Raw genomic sequence first — 20872 nt, 5'->3', positions numbered from 1 at the left:
TCTGCAGGTCCTACGCTCATTATCACTTGTATCCTCCTGCTTTGTTCGCTCATTCATTCAACAAACATTTATTGACCACCTACTGTGTACCAGGATGGGGATGCGGCAGTGAACACAGATATAAATTCCTGCCATCATGAAGCTGACATTCTAACAAGGAAGGCAGACAATAACCAAATATGTCAGGGAGTGAGTGACATATTTTCTTCTCTGAAGAAAGATAAAGCAAAGTAAAAGGATAGAGAGTTGAGGGGGGAGGCTATTTTAGTTGGAGTGGTCAGAGGAAGGCCTCTCTGAGAAGGTGACATTTGAGCTTGGAAGACCTGCTCGGAAGAAGCCAGGGCATAAGCCATTGGGGGATCTCAAGGAAGAGGGTTCCAGACAGAGGGAATAGCCAGTGTAAAGGCTCCGATACGCGTGGCATCTAGAAGGAAGACCAGTGTGGCTCTAGGGAAGTGAGTGATGGGAAGCATCGTAGGAGCTGAGGTCAGAGAGTCAGACGTGGTCCAGATCGGAGGCTTTTATTCTGAGTAAGATAGGAACTACCAAAGGGTATTACACAGAGGAGATGTGAGCCTAGGCCTCTCTAGCTGCTTGTGGAGAGTGGGTAGGAAGGGCTAGCCTGGAGGCCAGGAAAGTCTGAGGAGGCTGCTGCTGCCTTCTTCCAGGCAGGACACAAGTTACCTGCCAGGACTCTGGAAAGAGTCCTTAATAGATTTAGGTACGCATGGGGTGGGGATACAAGGCATTGTTAAAGGGATAAAGAACTAGGGGCCTGAGGTGAGTTAGAGCCTCACCCTTGATGCTTGAAGTTTTTGTCTGTACTATTATTATTGTTGTTGTGTTTTCATTGTCTGTTTTTCAACCATCGGCATGTATTTCTACAATTAAAAATAAGCAGCCTAGTTTCAGTGGGCACGCTCCCCCTTCGCAACCTTAGCAACTAGGGGCACCTGGCCAAGCCCTGCACGCCAATCGCAGTGAGGCCTCGCCCAACTAGTCCTGGTATGCCTGGGGCTTCCCGGGTTTTAGTACTGAAAGGCCCACGTCCCGGACGAACTGGGACGGTTGGTCCCCCTCCGTGAGCAAACTTGCTCCTCCGCCCGGAGGGGAGAAGGCGGGGCCGATGGGCCCCACCCCAGCGCGCAGGGCCTTCAGCCATTGACCGAGAGCGGGACAGAGCACCCGGGCGAGCTCTGCCGGGCAACCCGAGCCCGATTCTCAGCCGCCGCTGCCCAGAGCCTCTCAGCCTCAGGCCCCTCCCCGGCACTGCCTTTCCCGGACCCGCTTCTTCCTGGAAAATCAAGGTGTGTGACTCTGTGTAAACGGATAACTTAGGGGAGGGAGCATTATTACTGTGTCCTGGAGATTGTGTGCAGGTCTAACTGCAAGTGATTATATGACTGGGTATGACTGTACATGGCTGATTGTGCGTGACCGAATGGGCTTGTGGGGACTGTCACTTCTTGTCTGTGGTTGCAGGAGAGGGTGTGTGTCTGTGTGACGTGTGACCACGTGTAGCTGGGATCTAGTGCCGCAAGTTATGGTGATTCTGTGAATGTCAGTCGAGACTTAACGTGAAAGAGTGGCCATTAGTGAGTGTGTCTATTTCTGGGACAACGGGGGTGTGTGTGTGTATGAGACTGTGTGAGAACATGCCTGCATAGGATTGCTTCTGTCTTTGGAATTGGCTTTCTTGTGGCCAAAAAGTGTTTCTGCGTGTCCCTGGATCTTTCTGGGCTTGTGTGTGACTCTTGAGTAGTAACGAGGCCCATAGGTTCTGGAGTCAGACAGACTGGCCTGAGTACAAATCCTGGCTCTGGTTACTTACTGGCCAGGTAACCTTGGACAAAGTATTGAACCTCTGTGTTCCTCCTCAGTTTCCTTGTCTGCAAAATACAAATCTATCTGGTGCTCAGCACAGTGCCCCGCCTTCAAGAAGCACTGGGTAAACATCGGCTCATATTAACATGTGTCTATATCTGCAGGAGTGTGCACCTGTGATTCTGTCTGCATTTCAGAGATCATGCATCTATGTGTGGCTCTCATGGGTTTCATCAGTTCAAGAAATATTAATTTGGCACCTACTAGATACCAGGCACAGCAGTAGACACTGTATATGCAGTTATGAAAAAAACAAACCAGCCACAGCCCCTGCCTTCATTCAACTGCCACCTTCAGGATCTGACCACATGGACCACCTTTAACACTAGAGATATATTTGCTGACATGCAAAATTGCATGGGCACAAATGTATTGCAGGAAAGGGTCAGAGATGATTTAAATCAATAGGTGACTAACTACACCCGTTATAGTCCATCCTCATTATGCCCTTTAGACCTCTTGGAGCCAGTAATTTCTCACCTTTACTGTATTTTTTGACTCTCTATTCTGTTCCATTGATCTATTTTTTTGATCTTGATTCCAGTACCATGCTGTTTTGATTACTGAAACTTTATAACAAGCCTTGAAATCAGGTAGTGTTAGGCCCTCCAACTTAGTTCTTCTCTTACAACATTGTTTTGGCAAGTCTAGGTCCTTTGCATTCCCTATGAATTTTATAATCAGCTTGTCAACTTTCACCCAAAAAAGCCTCCTGATATTTTGATTGGGATTTTATTGCATCTATAGATTAATTTGAGGAGAACTGACATCACAACAACATTGAGTATTCCAACCCATGAACATGGTATATCTCTCCATTTATTTAGATCTTTAATTTCTCTCAGCAATATTTTGCTTTTCAGTGTAAAGGACTTGCAAGTCTTTTGCTAAATTTTTCCCTAAGTATTTCATCTTTTTTATGGCATTATATTTTTAATTTCAATTTGACTATTCATTGATAGTGTATAGAAATACAATTGATTTTTTCTATTAAACGTGTATCCCATAATTTAGCTAAACTCACTTATTAGTTCTAGTAGCTTTTTTTTTAGATTCCATAGGATTTTCTACATAGATAATCATGTTGTGTGCAAGTAAATACAGTTTTACTTCTTCCTTCCCAATCAGTCTAACTTTTATTTATTTTTCTTGCCTTATTGCCCTGGCTAGACCCCCAAGTGCAATGTTAAACAGAAATGGTGGGAGTAGGCATCCTTGCCTTTTTCCTGATCTTAGGGTGAACACACTCTGTCTTTTACCTTTAAGAATGAAATTAGCTGTAGTTTTATGTAGCTGCCCTTTGTCAGGTTGAAGAAGCCCCCAAATTCCTAATTTTCTTTTCTTTTCTTTTCTTTTTTTTGAAGAAGATTAGCCCTGAGCTAACATCTGCCACCAATCCTCCTCTTTTTGCTGAGGAAGACTGGCCCTGAGCTAACATCCATGCCCATCTTCCTCTACTTTATATGTGCGACGCCTACCACAGCGTGGCTTGCCACGCGGTGCCATGTCCGCACCTGGGGTCCAAACCAGCAAACCCTGGGCCGCCGAAGCAGAACGTGCGAACTTAACCACTGCACTGACAGGCCAACCCCCCTAATTTTCTAAGAGATTATTTTTTTGCTTCCTTTTTTTTAACCAGAAATGGATGTTGGATTTTATCAAATGCTTTACTGGCATCAATTAAGATGATCACATGATTTTTCTTTATTAGTATGTTAATATGGTGAATTACATTGATTGGTTCTCAAGTGTTAAACCAACCTTGCATTCCTAAGATTAAACGCCACTTGGGGGCTGGCCCCGTGGCCGAGCGGTTAAGTTCACGCGCCCCGCTGCAGGCAGCCCAGTGTTTCGTCGGTTCAAATCCTGGGCGCGGACATGGCACTGCTCATCAAACCACGCTGAGGCAGCATCCCACATGCCACAACTAGAACGACCCACAACGAAGAATATACAACTATGTACCAGGGGGCTCTGGGGAGAAAAAGGAAAAAATAAAATCTTTAAAAAAAGAAAACCACCACTTGATCATGATGTATTATCCTTTTTATATATTGTGTTGGATTGGATTTGCTCAAGTTTTGTTAAAAACTCGTGTATCTATGAGCAATATTTGATCTGTAATTTTCTTTTCTTGTAATATCTTTGATTTTTTAAAATAGACTTTATTTTTTGGAGCAATTTTAGATTCATAGCAAAATTGAGCAGAAGGTACAGAGATTTCCTGTATACCCCCTTCCCCCACACATGCATAGCCTCCCCCATTATCAACATCCTGCGCCAGAGTGGTACATTTGTTACAGTTGATCAGCCTACATTAATACATCATAATGACCCAAAGTCCATAGTTTACATTAGGGTTCACTCTTGGTGTTGTACATTCTGTGGGTTTGGACAAACGTATAATGACATGTATCCACTACAGTGTCATACAGAGTATTTTCACTGCCCTAAAAATCCGCTGTGCTCTGACTAGTCAACCCTCCCTTCCTTCCCCTAATCCCTGGCAACCACTGTTCTTTTTACTGTCTCCATAGTTTTGCCTTTTCCAGAATGTCATATAGTTGGAACGATACAGTATGTAGCCTGTTCAGATCAGCTTCTTTCACTTTGTAACACGCATTTAAGGTTCCTCTATGTCTTTCCATGGCTTGATAGCTCATTTCTATTTAGCACTGAATAGTATTCCATTGTCTGGATGTACCACAGTTTATTTATCCATTCACCTACTGAAGGACATCTTGGTTGCTTCCATGTTTTGGCAATTGTGAATAAAGCTGCTCCGAATATCCATGTGCAGATTTTTGTGTGGACATAGTTTTCAAATTCCTTTGGGTAAATACCAAGGAGTGTGATTGCTGGATGGTATGGTAAGAGTATGTTTAGTTTTGTAAGAAACTACCAAACTGTCTTCCAAAGTGGCTGTACCATTTTGCATTCCACCAGCAATAAATGAGAGTTCCTGTTGCTCCACACCCTAGTCAGCATTTGGTGTTGTCAGTGTTCTGAATTTTGGCCATTGTGATAGGTATGTAGTGGTATCTCACTGTTTTCATTTGCATTTCCCTAATGACATAGGATGTGGAGCATCTTTTCATATGCTTATTTGCCATCCATATATCTCCTTTGGTGAGATGTCTGTTAAGGTTTTTGGCCCATTTTTTAATTGGGTTGTTCATTTTCTTACTATTGAGTTTTAAGACTTCTTTGTATATTTTGGATAACAGTCCTTTATCAGATATGTCTTTTTCAAATATTTCCTCCCAGTTTGTGACTGGTCTTTTCATTCTCCTGACAGGGTCTTTCACAGAGCAGAAATTTTTAATTTCAATGAAGTCCAGCTTATCAATTCTTTTTTTCATGGATCATGCCTTTGGTGTTGTATCTAAAAAGTCATTGCCAGACCCAAGCTCATCTAGATTTTCTCCTATAGTATCTTCTAGGAGTTGTATAGTTTCACATTTTACATTTGAGTCTGTGATCCACTCTGAGTTAATTTTTCTGAAGAGTAAGGTCTGTGTCTAGATTCCTTTTTTGGCATGTGGATGTCCAGCTATTCCAGCACCATTTATTTTATTGTGATAAGAATACTTAACATAAGATCTACCCTGTTAACAAATTTTTAAGCGTACAATTCATTGTTGTTGACGACACAGGTGCACTGTTGCACAGCAGCTCCCTAGAGCTTATTCATCTGTTTGACTGAAACTTTGTGCATATCGATTAGTAACTCCTCATTTCCCCCTCACTTCAGCCCCTGGCAACCATGATTCCATTCTTTTAATTCTAAGAATTTGGCTATTTTAGATACCTTATATGAGTGGACTCATGCAATATTTGTCTTTCTGTGACTGGCTTATTTCACTTGGCATGATGTCCTTAAGGTTCATCCATGTTGTCGAATATTGCAGAATTTCCTTCTTTTTTAAAGGCTTGATAGTATTCCATCTTATGTGTATACCACATTTTCTTTATCCATTCATCTGTTCATGGACATTTAGATTGTTTCCACATCTTGGCTATTGTGAATAGTGCTGCAATGAACATGAATGCTAATATCTCTCTGAGATCCTGATTTCAATTCTTTTGGATAAATAACCAGTCGTGAGATTGTTGGATCATATCATAGTTCTATTTTTACTTTTTTGAGGCACCTCCATACTGTTTTCCATAGGGGCCGCACCATTTTACATTCCCACCAACAGTGTGCAAGGGTTCTAATTACTCCATATCCTTGCCAACACTTGTTGTCTCTCTTTTTTTTTTTTTTTTTTGATAATAGCCATCCTGACAGGTGTCAGCATCTGTTGAAAAGATTATCTTTGCTCCATTATATTACCCTTGCTCCTTTGTCAAAGATCAGTTGCTTATGTTTATGTGGGTCTATTTCTGGGCTCTCCTTTCTGTTCCATTGATATATTTGTTTATTCTTCTGACAATACCACACTGTCTTAATTACTGTAGCTTTATAGTAGGTCTTGAAGTCAGGGAGTGTCATTTTTCCAATTCTGTTCTTCTCCTTCAATATTGTGTTGACTATTCTGGATCTTTTGCCTCTCCATTATACATTTTAGAATGTTTGTTTATATCCACAAAATGTCTTGCTGGGATTTCTTTGGGTTTGATATCAGGATCAGGATGATGCTGAACTCATAGAATATGTTAGGAAGTGTTCCCTCCTTGTGGTAGGCAGAATTCTAAGATGGCTCCCAAGATTCTAAGCCCCTGGTATACACATACCTTCTCCTAGTTATTTAATTAAACATGATTCTAGTTACTGCCATGAAGGGGATTTTGCAGATGTAATTAAAGTCCAAAATCAGAAGGACAAGAAGTATTTGTCATACATTGCTGGCTTGAAGACAGAGGGGGACCATATGGCAAAGAATGCAGGTGACCTCTAGGCAATGAGAGCAGCCCCCAGCTGATAGCCAGCAAGGAAGCGGGATCCTTGGTCCTACAGCTGCAAGAAAGTGAATTTTTTCAACAGCAAGAGTGAGCTTAGAACAATATTTTTACCCAGAACCTCCAGACAAGAATTTAACCTGGCCATCACGTTGATTTCAACCTTGTTATGTCCTCAGCAGAGAACTCAGTCATGTCATGCTAGACTTCTGACCTACAGAAACTGAGATAATAAATGGATATTGATTTAAGCCACTAAGTTTGTAGTAGTTTATTATGCAGCAATAGAAAATTAATACATTCCTCCTCTATATCCTGAAAGAGTTTGTGTACAACTGCTATTATTTCTCTTAACTGTTTGGTCAAATTCACCAGTGAAGCCATCTGGGCATGGGGTTTTCTTTATGGGAAGGTTTTTAACTGTGAAATAAATTTCTTTAAAGACATATGGCTGTTCAGGTTGTCTTTGAATAAAGCAGATCATCCTCCATAACATGGGTGGGCCTCCTCCAATCAGTTGAAGGACTGAATGGAACAGCCTGACCTCCCCTGAGCAAGAAGGAATTCTGCCATCACACAGCCTTCAAACTTGAACTTCAACATCAGCTCTTCCCTGGATCTCCAGCCTGCCAGCGCCCCCTGCAGATTTTAGACTTGCTAGCCTCCATAATCATGTAAGTCAATTCCTTAAAATAAATCTCTCTCTAATATATACACATCCTATTCATTCTGTTTCTTTGGAGAACCCTGATGAATACAGTTGGACATAAACCCCACAAAAATTCAGGAGCCTGTCACCTCAATGAAGTTTCTAGGAGTTAAATGCTTTGGAGCATATTGAAAAATTCCCTCCAAGATGAAAGACAAGTTGCTACACTTCACACCTCCCACATACAAAGAGGTATAACCCCTGTTCTGCTATGGTCTGAATGTTTGTGTACCCCACCCTAAATTCATGTGTTGAAATCCTAATGCCCAAGGTGAAGGTATTAGGAGGTGCTTTGGAATGCACTTAGGTCATAAGGGTGGAGCCCTCGTGAATGGGATTACTGCTCTTACGAAAGAGACCCCTCATGCCTTCTGCTATGTGGGATTACGGTAAGAAGACAGCTGTCAACGAGGAAGCAAGCCCTCATCAGACACCGAATCTGCCGGCGCCATGATCTTGGGCTTCCAGCCTCCAGAATTGTGAGAGATAAGTGTCTGTTGTTTAGAAGCCACCCAGTCTCTGATATTTTGTTGTAGCGGCCCAGATGGGCTGAGACACCTTGGTAGGCTTCTTTGGATTTTGGAGGCAGCATTTGAGTGTGCTACTTTGAACCAATCAAAGGTTTCCAGTTTTGAGTGGAACTAGAACCAACCAAAGCTCTGCAGTTCAGACCGCAGTACAAGGCACTCTTCAACCAGGACCTTGTGACCCGGCAGACCCGATGATACTTGAAGTGTCTGTGACAAATTAGAGTGCTGTATGAAGCTGCTAGCAAGCATCAATGAGAGAATCACAGCGTAAGCCTCTAGGATTTTAGAGCACGTGTGCACCCTCTTTTGCAGATAACTATTCCCCTTTTGAGAAACAGCTTCTGGCTGACTACTGGGCCTTAGTAGAGACTGAACACCTAACCATGAGACATCAGGTGACCATAAAGCCTGAGATTCCCAATGTGGGTATCTTGTTTGACGCACATAGCCATAAGATTGGGCATGCATAGCAGCAATCTATTATCAAATGAAAATGGAATAGAAGAGACCAAGTTGTGCAGGTCTAGACGGTCCAAGTAAGTTTCATGAACAACTTCCTCAGGCTCTTTTGATACCAACTCCTGCTGTATTGCCTCCTCTCCTTCAATCCATGTCTATGGTGTCATGTGGCATTTCTTATGACCAGTTGACTGAGGAAGAAAAGACTCAAGCCTGACTTATATGTGGGTCTGCCTGATATCCTGGTACCATTCGAAAGTGGACAGATGCGCATTACAGCTCTACTCAGGGGGGACCTTGAATGACAGTGGTGAAGGAAAGTCCTCTCCAGTGAGCAGAACACAGAGCAGTATATTTCACTGAGAGATGTCCAAAGTATGGATCTAGTCTAATGTGTGGTCAGGGCCTTGGAAGGAGCAAGACTGGAATGTTAGTGACAAGGAAGCCTAGGGAAGAGAGAGGTGGATATACCTCTGAATGGACACAGACAGCGAAGATATTTGTGTCCCATGTGAATACCCACCCAGAGGCATACACTGCAGAAGAGACTCTTAATAATCAAGTGGACAAAATGATGCTCTCTGTGCGTGCCAGTCAGCCTCTTTCACCAGCCACCCCAGTGTTTGATAAAAGAAACCATGGGTCCATATCTTAGTCTGCTCAGGCTGCCATAACAAAATACCGTAGACCGGGTGGCTTCAACAACAGAAAGTTATTTTTCACATTTCTAGGAAGTTCCACAGTCTGTGTACAGGCTGATCTGATTCCTGGTGAGATCCCTGTTTTTGGCTTGCACACAGCCATCTTCCTGCTGTGTCCTCACATGGTGGAGAGAGAGGCACCTCTCATGTCTCTTCTTATAAAGGCACTAATCCCATCATGAGGGCTCCGCCCTCATGACCTAATCACTTTCCAAAAGCCCCATCTCCAAATACCATCACATTGAGGATTAGGGTTTCAACATATGAATTTTGAGGGACACAATTCAGTCCATAGAAATTTACCTGGGTTCAACAACATGGACTTCTCCTTACTGAGCATGGCATGGTTAATGCTACTGCTGAGTGTCTAATCTGCCACAGGCAGAGACCAAAACTGAGTCCCCAGTATGGCACTATTCCCTGTGGCGACCAACCTGATGCCAGGTTGATTATATTGAACCTCTTCCATCATGGAGGGGGACAGAGATTCATCCTCACAGGAATAGACACATTTTCCGGATATGGTTTTCCCGTCTCCACCCATAAGGCTTGTGCCAGCATCACTACCTGTGGACTCTTCTGCACAGCATTGCATCTGATCCAGAAAATCATTTCACAGCAAAGGAAGTGTAGCAATGGGTCCATGCCTATGAAATTGACTGGTCTTACCACATACCACATCGTCTGGAAGCAGCTGGACTAATTGAAAGGTGGAATGGCTTTGAAGGTTCAGTTTTGATGCTCACTGGGAAACAATACTTGAAAGGATGGGATTCTGTTTTATAGAATGGAGTATATACTTTGAATCAGAGACCATTATATGGTGCTGTCTCCTCCAAGGTCAGAGTAAATGGGCCCTGAAATCAAGGAGTGACTCTTCTCACTATTACACCCAGTAACCCACTCAAAGAATTTTTGCTTCCCATCATGGCAACTTTGAGCTCTGTTAGTTTGGAAATCTAAGTCGCTGTGATGGTTAATTTTACATTTCAACTTGACTGGGCCATGGGGTGCCCAGAAATTTGGTTAAATATTATTCTGAGTGTGTCTGTGAGAGTATTTCTAGATGAGATTAACATTTGAATTTGTAGACTGAGTAGATTACGTCCCCAGTGTGAGTGGGCCTCATCCAATCTGTTGAAGGCCTGAATAGAACAAAAAGACTGAGTAACAGAATTCACTCTGTCTCTGTCTGACTGACTGTCTTTGAGCTGGAATATCAGTCTTCTCTTGCCTTTGGACTCAGACTCAGACTTGGACTGGAACTACGGCATCAGCTCTGTATACTATATACTATGTACTATATACTATACCATCTCTGCTGACTGTAGATCTTGAGACTTCTTATGCTCCATAATCACATGAACCAATTCCTTGTAAGAGAGCTCTTTATATATAAATATATCCTATTGGTTCTATTTCTCTGGAGAACACTGACTAATATAGATTTGGGTACTGGAAGTGGGGTTAGAGGAACAGAATGTTAAGGATGAGTTTTCTGAATTGGTTCTGGAGTTTCTGGACTTAGCTCTCTAATCTGATTAAATTTAAAGATGCTAATGACTATTTCCAGTAGTAAAGAGAATACTGATAGAACATGGCATGATCTAGAAATAGAGATACACAAAATATTTCCATTGTAAGTTGAAATGGGAACATGTGGGAAGACCCTAATGAAGCTGGGGACATTGTTCCCTAAATTCCGATGAGTCTTCTTTGCCAATGGGAGAGGCTTCTACCAGGGGTCACTACAATGGTTCCATTGAATTGGAAGGTAAGATGTTCCAGACATTTTGGGCTCCTATGCCAATGAAACTACAAGCAAAAAGTGGAGGGCAGGAGAGTTAATTTACTGGCTGGAGTGATTGATCTTCATTACCAAGGGGAAATTGGGCTGCCGCTGCACAATGGAGGCAAGGAGGACTATGTCTACAACTCAGAGGATTGTCTTCCATGCCCAAGAGAAAATGTAAATGGAAAGCTACAGCAACCAAAAACAGGCAGATGATTGAGGACTCAGGCCTTTTAGGAAGGAAAGTTTGGGTCACTCCATCAGGTAAAAGAGAGCATCTGATGTTCTGGAAGAAGGCAGGGGGAGTGTGGAATGGATGGTGGAAGAAGGAAGCCATAGATGGCAATTACAGCCTCATGATCAATTACAGAAATGAGTACTATTGCAGCTCTGCCTAATTTTCTTGGCTTGTTATATTTATATATTTATTTGGATATGCTAGCCATTTTCTTTTTCTCTTTCCTTTCCATTTTTATTTTATATACAAATAGTTATTGGAAGTTAATTTCACAATTTAGTCTTTAGACAATAGAATATCAGTAGGACTGTGGCTAAATTTGAGGAATAATTAATATAGACAGCAATGGATACAATGACTCTTGTGACTGTGTCTCCTCATTTGGGGGAAAGGGTGATAACTTCCTCTCTTATGAGAAAGATAGCTATATCTTGTTAGGTAGAAATAAAGTTGTTTTGTTGTACAGGAATTTAAATGTGTGTAGAAGGGCACACATGGAAGCTGAGTAGTCAAAGGAGTGAACTGTGCCATTTATTGATTTTTGCTTCTTGGCTTCAAATTCTCTCTGAAAACAGATCTGGTCTATTTAAATATTTTTCCTTTGCCAGCTGTCACTGAAGCTTTGCCAGCAGAGGGCACTGGAGACACATGGCAAGAAGGAAAATGGTTTTGCTTCCTGGTTCTGGTGTGCCCACTCAGCAGGTTCCTGCAGCATACACAGCTCTCTCCAATACCAGGGTCCTGAGGCACTCAGAGATTCTTCAGTGCTAGTTCCCACAGTGCATGGTGACCACCTGTACCCAGTGGCCTGCAGCTTCTCCCTGGAATCCGCTATCAGATGGTTTAGTAGCGTTTTGCCTCTGGCTTCTGAAATCCTCCCAACTTTTCCATTCTCCAGTTTTTGCAGTGCATGGCAGCCAGCAGCACCCAGTAGCCAGCAACTTCCCCTGGCACCTTCCCTCAGGTAGTTTTGTAGCAGAGTGCTTGTAATGACACACCTCCCCATGAACAGCTCTATTTGGCACCCTAGAGGGTAGGTTTCTGGCAAGTTCCAGAAAGCAGATTTCCAGCAAGTTTCACCATTCAATGAGCCACCACTATATTCTCTCCCACAAGGACTGAATCCCAGCTCTGAGTTCAGTTCAGGGGAGCAAGATAGGGTCTTCCTTAGGTGCTGTATTTTAGCCATGCTCATGCTTTCCTCTACCTTCTTGAATGTATAGATTGTATTTATAATAGCTGTTTTAATGTCCTTTGTCTATTGGTTCTATCACCTGGGTCATTTTCTATGGATTATTTTTCTCCTCATTGTGGGTTGTATTTTCCTGCTTCTTTACATGTCTGATAACTTTTTATTGGATGCCAGACATCGTAAATTTTACTTTGTTGAGTGCTGAATTTTTTTCTTTTTTGGTACTTAAAAAATTTAGGGGCTGGCCCCATGGCTGAGTGGTTAAGTTCGCACGCTCCGCTGCAGGCGGCCCAGTGTTTCGTCAGTTCGAATCCTGGGCGCGGACATGGCACTGCTCATCAAACCACGCTGAGGCAGCATCCCACATGCCACAACTAGAAGGACCCACAACTAAGAATATACAACTATGTACTGGGGGGCTTTGGGGAGAAAAAGGAAAAAAATAATAAAATCTTTAAAAAAAAATTTAGGGGGGAGCTTTGTTCTGGGACACAGTTAATCAATCTGATCCTTCTGAGGCTTGCTTTTAAGTTCTTTTAGGCAGAACCTGACAACTTTTAGTCCAGGGCTAATTTGACTGATAGGCTAGAGCTCATTTGGTACTAAAGCAATACCCTTCTGAGTTCTCTACTCAATGCCTCATGTGTTAGGAGATTTTTCCACTCAGGCTGGTGTGGAGATGAACTATTCCTGCCTCTGAGGATTTTCCTCCTGATCCTTTTCAGTGGCCTTTCCCTGGCCTCAGGCAGTTTCCTCACATGTGTGTGCTGATCAGTACTCTGTTGAAGACTTGAAGGGAATCTTCTGTAGATCTCCAGAGCTTTCTCTTTGTGCAGTTCCCTCTTCCATAGTACACTGCCGTGTCTGCTGAATTCTAGCTGCTGTGACCTCCACAAACACTCATCTATGTCTTCTAAACTTAGGGAGACAACCAGGCTCCTTTTGAGCCCTCCCCTTCCCCCAACAGCACCTGGAAATTCTCTCCAGGCAATCATACAGTTCACTCATTTGGTTCTCTTCTCTCAGGGATCATGGTCCCATAGTTCCTGTTGTCTAATATCTAGAAACCATTGTTCCATATGTTTTATCTGGTTTTTCAGTTGTTTAAGGCAGGAGAGTATATCTAGTCCTTGTTACTCCATCATGGCTGGAAACAGAAGTCCCCAAACTCTCTTTCTGACCCATCTCTTGGGATGGTGCCTTCTGGAACTCACCCTCAGTCATCAGCAGAATCCCCACATCCTCAACCTCTTCTCTGAGGTTGAGCTCACCTTCTTGCTCCAATGGGCATGTGACTCTTCCTGGACAATACTGAAGCTCTTTCAAGCAGTGAATTCTCTCCCACAACCCTCATACCAGTGATCCAGGACGCATAGGTGTCCTCTTTATACTTCATGCACATCCCCCCCAGACCATGCTCCCTCCCTCCTCAGGAAGTCCCCCAGCTCCTCTGAGGCACAAGCTTCAGGCTATATGGGCTTCTATGCATGTTTGTTACAGTCGCCTACCAAGCCCTTCATCACTGCCTTTTGGGTTTTGAGGATATTTTTACTGGCTCACTGTCATTCTCTCCAATACCTCTCTTGTCCAGAATTGTGGTGATTTCAAATTCTACATTGATGGTGGATACACCATCCAACCCTCTGGCCTCTCTGTTCCCTGAGCTCTTCTTCTCCATTGATGTTGTGCCCATCCTCCTTCAGCCACTCACTCTCATCATTATACCCTAACCTTGTGGATAACATTAACTGCATCCTTTCTATAATCTCAATTTCAAGGTTTTCACTCTTTGGCCACCACCACTTCTTCCAGTTCACTCCTGCTTTGTATTAGTCAGGGTTCTCCAGAGAAACAGAACCAATAAAAAAGGGTGTGTGTGTACACACACACACACACACACACACACACACACACACACACATATATATATATATATATTCATATATATGAAGAGATTTATGATAAGGAATTGGCTCACACAATTATGGAGACCAAAAAGTCCCAAGATGTGCAGGGTGACTCGGCAAGCTGGAAAGCTATGGGAGCTGATAGTGTATTTCCAATCTGAACCTGAAGGCCCAAGAACCAGGGGAATTGATGGTATAGTTCCAGTCCGAAGGCTAGCAGGCTCAAGACCCTGGAAAAGTCGATGTTTCAGTTCACATCCAAAGGCAGGAAAAGGCGAATGTCCCAGTTAGAAGACACTGAGGCAGGATGAGTTCTTTCTTACCTGGGGAGAGGGTCAGCCTTTTTGTTCTATTCAGGCCTTCAAAAGATTGGATGAGGCCCGCTCACATTAGGGAGGGCAATCTGCTTTACTCAGTCTATTAGTTCAAATGTTAATCTCATCCAGAAACACTCTCATAGACACACCCAGAATAATGTTTAACCAAATATCTGGGCACCCAAGGCCCAATTAAATTGACACATAAAATTAGCCATCATAGGGGCCCGGCCCCGTGGCCAAGTGGTTAAGTTCACGTGCTCCGCTTCAGCGGCCCAGGGTTTCGCCCGTTCGGATCCTGGGCGACATGGCACTGCTCATCAATGCTGAGGTGGCATCCCACATGCCACAACTAGACGGAACTACAACTAGAATATACAACTGTGTACTGGGGGGTTTTGGGGAGAAGAAAAAACATTCACCATCATAAGTCTACCCCTTGTCAACTTGGCACCCATACACATCTCCTCAAACCATACTTAATCTCCAAATGAAGTCAATAACAAAGTCATAATTCCATCTAACATGATACAACTATCCTACTTACAACTAAAAATGCACGAACCCCTTCCCCAGAAGAGGAGGTAAAGTCTTTGAGTGATGTTTACTCTTCTTCTCAACATCCTGTCACTTAAATACTATGACGTAAAGTTAACAATATTTAAATACTATGATATAAAGTCAGTACATCTTATGTTACATGATAAGGAGATAAGAGAGGGAAGAAAACAAAAATATTTGATACGCACACAAAGATATTCATAACAAAATGTCTTAGTCCATTTGTGCTGCTGTAACAAAAATACTATAGACTGGGTGGTTTGTAAACAATAGATATTCATTTCTCACAGCTCTGGAGGCTAGGAATTCTAAAATCAAGGTGCAGCTACCTGCACCTTGGTGTCTGATGAGAGCTTACTTCCTGGTTTACAGACGTCTGTCTTCTCACTGTGTCCTCGCATGGTGGAAGGTACAAGGGAGCTCTCTGGAGTTTCTTTTCTAAGGACACTAATCCCATTCATGAGGGCTCCACCCTCATGACTTAATCACATCTCCAAAGTCCCACCTCCAAATACCAACATATTGGGGATTAGGATTTCAACATAGGGATTTTGAGGGCACACAAAAATGTAGTCTACAGCACAAAATAAGGAGGAAATACAATTACAGTCCTTGTTTCTGTAACTGGTCACGTGGTTGTAGTTGGCATTTATAACCATTTTCTTCTACTACCTTTTTTTTTTTTAAGATTTTATTTTTTTCCTTTTTCTCCCCAAAGCCCCCCGGTACATAGTTGTATATTCTTAGTTGTGGGTCCTTCTAGTTGTGGCATGTGGGACGCCACCTCAGCGTGGTTTGATGAGCAGTGCCATGTCCGTGCCCAGGATTTGAACCGACGAAACACTGGGCCGCCTGCAGCGGAGTGCGCGAACTTCACCACTCGGCCACGGGGCCAGCCTCATACCTATTTTTTTTTAATTGAGATTCATACTAGTTTACATCATTGTGAAATTTCAGTTGTAAATCATCTTGACTCTCACCACATAAGTGCTCCCCTTCTCCCCCTGTGCCCACTCCCCACCCCCCTTCCCCTGGTAACCACTGAACTGCTTTCTTTGTCCATGTGTTTGTTTATGTTCCACATATGGGTCAAAGCATACGGTGTTTGTCTTTCTCAGTCTGGCTTATTTCACTTAGCATAATACCCTCCAGGTCCATCCATCTTATTGCAAATAGGAGGATGTTGTCTTTTTTATGCCTGAGTAGTATTCTGTTGTTTCTACTATCCATTTTTTATTCCCTTTGCCCTCAGCAAGCACCTCAGCTAGTCATGGTTCTTTACCTGGTGGGGTGACCCAAACCTATATTCCTGAGGGGTCTGGGCCATTAGTAGCGCTGCCTGGGTTGAGTTGTCGCAGTTTTCCATTGACCTTAATCACAGGGCATGGTAACACTAAGAGACACCTAAGGGATCTCCTGTATTCCAGACATGCTCTTCCTCACCGCCATTGTGGAGTAGCGGCCCAATTTCCCCTTGGTAGTCAGGATGAGTCACCCCAGCCAGCACAGTAACTCCCTTTTTGCCTGTTGATTCAGAAACATGAGGAGCCCAAAGTGGCTGGGTGGCAGTCTTAACTTCCAGTTCAGTGGAATCACTGTTGTGTCTCCTGTGGAAGCAGTCCTCCCTTTGGAACTAAGATCTCTAGGCCAGCAGAGTACAAAGTCATGAGAACAGGAAGCACCCTATGGCCCAGTCAAGTTGACACATAAAATTAGCCATAACACCCTTCAACCCCTTTAGGACTTAGAATTTATTGACCCTACTACCTCTTCACTGTTTCATACCTCTCTCATGTCCTCACTTCCCTCCTTATTCAGCTTAAATCCTATGGTCCATAATTGTGATTCCTCTGTTTGATTGTCCCTCTCTTACTTTATTTAATTCACTCCACTCCAGCTCCTAATGAAATCATGAATCCAGGCATTGATCACCAATGGTTGCTGCATGCCCAAAAGAGACCCACTGCGTATCACTGGATGTGCATGGCCATATCCTCTCTATGTGTCTGTGTCTGACCATGTGTTTTAGCAGAATTTCTATGGCTGGTTCTGAGTGTTTGTGACCCCAGTCTGCATGCTCCTTTTTTTCTCAGTACTTTTGCTTTTGTGTGTGTACCTGTGTGGCTGTGTCTGCATAGGTCTGGCTTAGTATCACAGTATGTTAGCCTATGTGGGCTCTGCCCATGTCTGTGCTCATGGGCTGTGTCTCTGCATGGCATGTGGGTCTCCATGTGACTTGTGTCTCTGTGAGTGACTGAAGTTCACTATACTGGGTGTCCCTGGGTGACTGTGTCTGCATGTGTCTGTTTGCTGTTGCCATATGTCAGAGTGTGTGTGCCTGAGTCTATGCTTGTGTGCTGTGTGTCTGTGTATATGTGAGTAATGCATGGTCACTGTACATGGGCGTCTCTGGGTAACTCAGGGACTATGCCTGTGCTGGTCTCTTTATATGTGTCTGTGCCTCTGACTGAAAAGAAAGAGAGAGAGATAGCAAGGCTCTGATCTAGTCTTCTCCCCACCTACTCCCAAAGGCCAAGGCTGCCATCTTGAGTCAGAGGATCCACTGGGTGGGAAGCACCTGCCACCTGCACCCAGGGCTTCTCTCCGGATGCAGGGCTTCCCCCAGGGAGGAAAAAAAGGAAAGAAAGAAGGAGGGAAGGAGGTGAGGTGGCCCCTTGGTACCCTCCCTCCACCTCCCTGTTTACCTCCCCTGCCCCTGCTTCTAACCCTGACTTACTCAGCCCTCAAGTCTTAACTTTATGCTGGCCCCATCCCCAGCAGAGTCACTCAAATGCCTTACCTACCTCCTGTACCCACAGCCCTTCCCACCACCACCTGCACCTGCCCTGCTCCAGGAGAGTCACTCCCCTCCCTCTTTTTCCCTTCTTCCTTCTCCCTCTGTGCTACCAGATTGAGCTGAGCTGGAGAGTGTGCCTGGCAAAACCTGAGCCCCAAGCATTTCTGCCCTGATTGGATCCTTGTCACTAACCAAGCTTATTCCAAGCTTGGGACCTTTACACCGTCCTCTGCCTGGAATCCCCAAGATGGATGCACAGCTGGCTCCTTCCAATCATCGTTCCAGTCTCACTTCATGCGTCACCTCAGGGAGGTGACCTGATCACCATCAGTAAGTGCCCACCCATCTCAGTCCTCTCGACCTCACTCCCTGCTTCATTTTCTTCACGGCATTAATCACCACCTGACATAATGTGCTGATCCATTTGTTCATTGTTTGCTATCCCTGCCAGAATGGCAGCTTCTCTGGGGGCAGGGGTTTATGTCTGTTTTGTTCACCATGATGTCCACAGGACCTCGGACAGTGTAGGTGCTCAATAAGGAATTGGTTAGATGAATTAAAATATCTCCACACTACACCTGGCGGTTCCCACGCTGAGCATACTCCCTGCACCCACCCAGGGCTCCTAGGGACGTCACACCCTGGGGAGGTGGGTAGGAATTTTGCCCAAACCATGCCTGCGCAAATCATCAACATGGAGGTGCTGTCGAGCTGAGAGGAGCCTCTGGTGACCTGGGGTGGGGGGCAGGCCCATAGTCCCTCCAGAGAGGGTTGCCCTGCCTCCCCACCTCCTGGGGCCCTAAAAGTGGCAGAAATGGAGGGGCTCTCTGAATTCCCAGATGCCCATCCTGGCCCTGCGGTGAACAATTGCATTCGTTTATGGTTTATCCTTCCTGTGTTTCTTTTTTGCAACGAACAGATATATATCTATATTCTTATTTCTTCTTTATTATCAAAAGATAGCACTTTATTTCTTTTTTTTTTAAAGATTGGCACCTGAGCTAACATCTGTTGCCAATCTTCTTTTTTTTCTTCTTCTCCCCAAAGCCCCCCAGTACATACTTGTGTATTCTAGTTGTAGGTCCTTCTGGTTGTGCTATGCAGGACGCTGCCCCAGCATGGCTTGATGAGCGGTGCCATGTCCCCGCCCAGGATCTGAACCGGCAAAACCCTGGGCCGCTGAAGCGGAGTGCGTGAACTTAACCACTCGGCCACGGGGCCGGCCCTCAGCACTTTCTTTTTAAAACTCCTAGAATCCAACTAATGAAAACTAATTTGCTGAAAAATCAATGTGCTGAATTCTTAACGATTTGGGGAAAATTTGAGTTTCACTCTAGTCCTGGGTGGTACCAGACAAACACCTTCAACCAAGTCTAGGTCAATTCACTGCAGCTGTCCTGCAGCCAGAGGCAGCAGCATGGATGATAGCAAAGCAAAATCTTGGGGGGGAAATCCCTAGGCATGGGTTGACTTGGTCACTTAGCAATTGGGTATACAGGGGAGGATCCCAGGCAGTGGGGTGGCCTCTTTCCATGGGGCCCAGGGCCAAGCTGGGGGTGGGATTAGAAGCGAAGATGAGGGGTAGCAAGGTCCATCTCAAAGTGGAGCTTTTCCAACATACTGAGAGGCATGAGCTGAGCCACACCCCAAGAAGATGCTCTGGTAAATCTGCATGATCTTGGCTTGACACTGGAATCTTAGGTATGACACCTAAAGTACAGACAACAAAAGAAAAAATAGATCAATTGGATTTCATCAAAATTAAAACTTTTTTGTATCAAAGGACGTTATCAAGAAAGTGAAAAGACAAACTACAGAATAGGAGAAAGTATTTGTAAATCATATATCTGATATACATCCAGAATATATAAAGAACTCTTATGAAAGACAAACATCATATGATTTCACTCATATGTGGAAGATAAACAAACACACAGATAAGGAGAACAGATTAGTGGTTACCAGAGGTGAAGGGGGTTACTGGAGAGGAAGGGAGGGTGAAAGGGGTAAAGAGGCATGTGTGTGTGGTGACAGATAAAAACTAGACTCTTGGTGGTGAGCACGATACAGTCTATACAGAAACTGAAATATAATAATGTACACCTGAAATTTACACAATGTTATAAGGCAATATGACCTCAATAAAATAAATTTAAAAATATTGTTTGTCAATATACTTCAATAAAAAAAAGAACTCTTACAACCCAACAACAAAAATAAAAACAATCTGAATTTTAAAATGGGCAAAGAGCTTGAGTAGACATTTCTCCAAAGAAGATATACAAATGACCAGGAAGCACATGGAAAAAATACTCAACATCATTCATTATAAGGGAGATGCAAATCAAATCTACAATGAGGTACCATCCCCACTAGCATGGCTATAATAAAAACAAATGTAAACAACCAAACAGAAAATAAGTGTTGGTAAGGATGTAGAGAAATTGGAAATCTTGTACACTGCTGGTGGGAATGTAAAATGGTTCAGCCACTGTGGAAACAGTTTGGCAGTTCCTCAAAAAGCTAAACAAAGAATTACCACCTGATCCAGCAATTCCAATTCTAGGTAGACACCCAAAAGAACTGAAAACTGGTACTCAGCAAATACATGTACACACACGTTCATAGCATCACTATTCACAATAGCCAAAAGATGGAAACACCCTATATGTCCATCAACAGATGAATGGATAAACAAAATGTGATGTATACATATAATGGAATATTATTCAGTCTTAAAAAGGTATGAAGTACATGGACCATGATACATGCTATAATGTGGACGAATCTTGAAAACATTATGCTATGTGAAAGAAGCCAGACACAAAAGGTCACATATTGTATGATTCTAGAATAAGAAAATCCATAGAGATAGATAGA

General features: G+C 43.5%; 1 long non-coding RNA gene across 1 annotated transcript; it reads left to right on the top strand.

Moving 5' to 3' along the window:
• The first annotated feature begins 1170 nt into the window (after nt 1–1170).
• LOC123282648 (uncharacterized) lies at nt 1171–20132 on the top strand. Its single transcript, XR_011499943.1, has 4 exons — nt 1171–1307; nt 17727–17857; nt 18106–18322; nt 19068–20132. It is a non-coding gene; the product is annotated as an uncharacterized lncRNA (long non-coding RNA).
• The last annotated feature ends 740 nt before the right edge of the window (nt 20133–20872 follow it).

Source organism: Equus asinus, chromosome X (assembly GCF_041296235.1).
Source record: "Equus asinus isolate D_3611 breed Donkey chromosome X, EquAss-T2T_v2, whole genome shotgun sequence".
NCBI lineage: Eukaryota > Metazoa > Chordata > Mammalia > Perissodactyla > Equidae > Equus > Equus asinus.
This window is presented reverse-complemented; position numbering and strand designations above follow the sequence as displayed.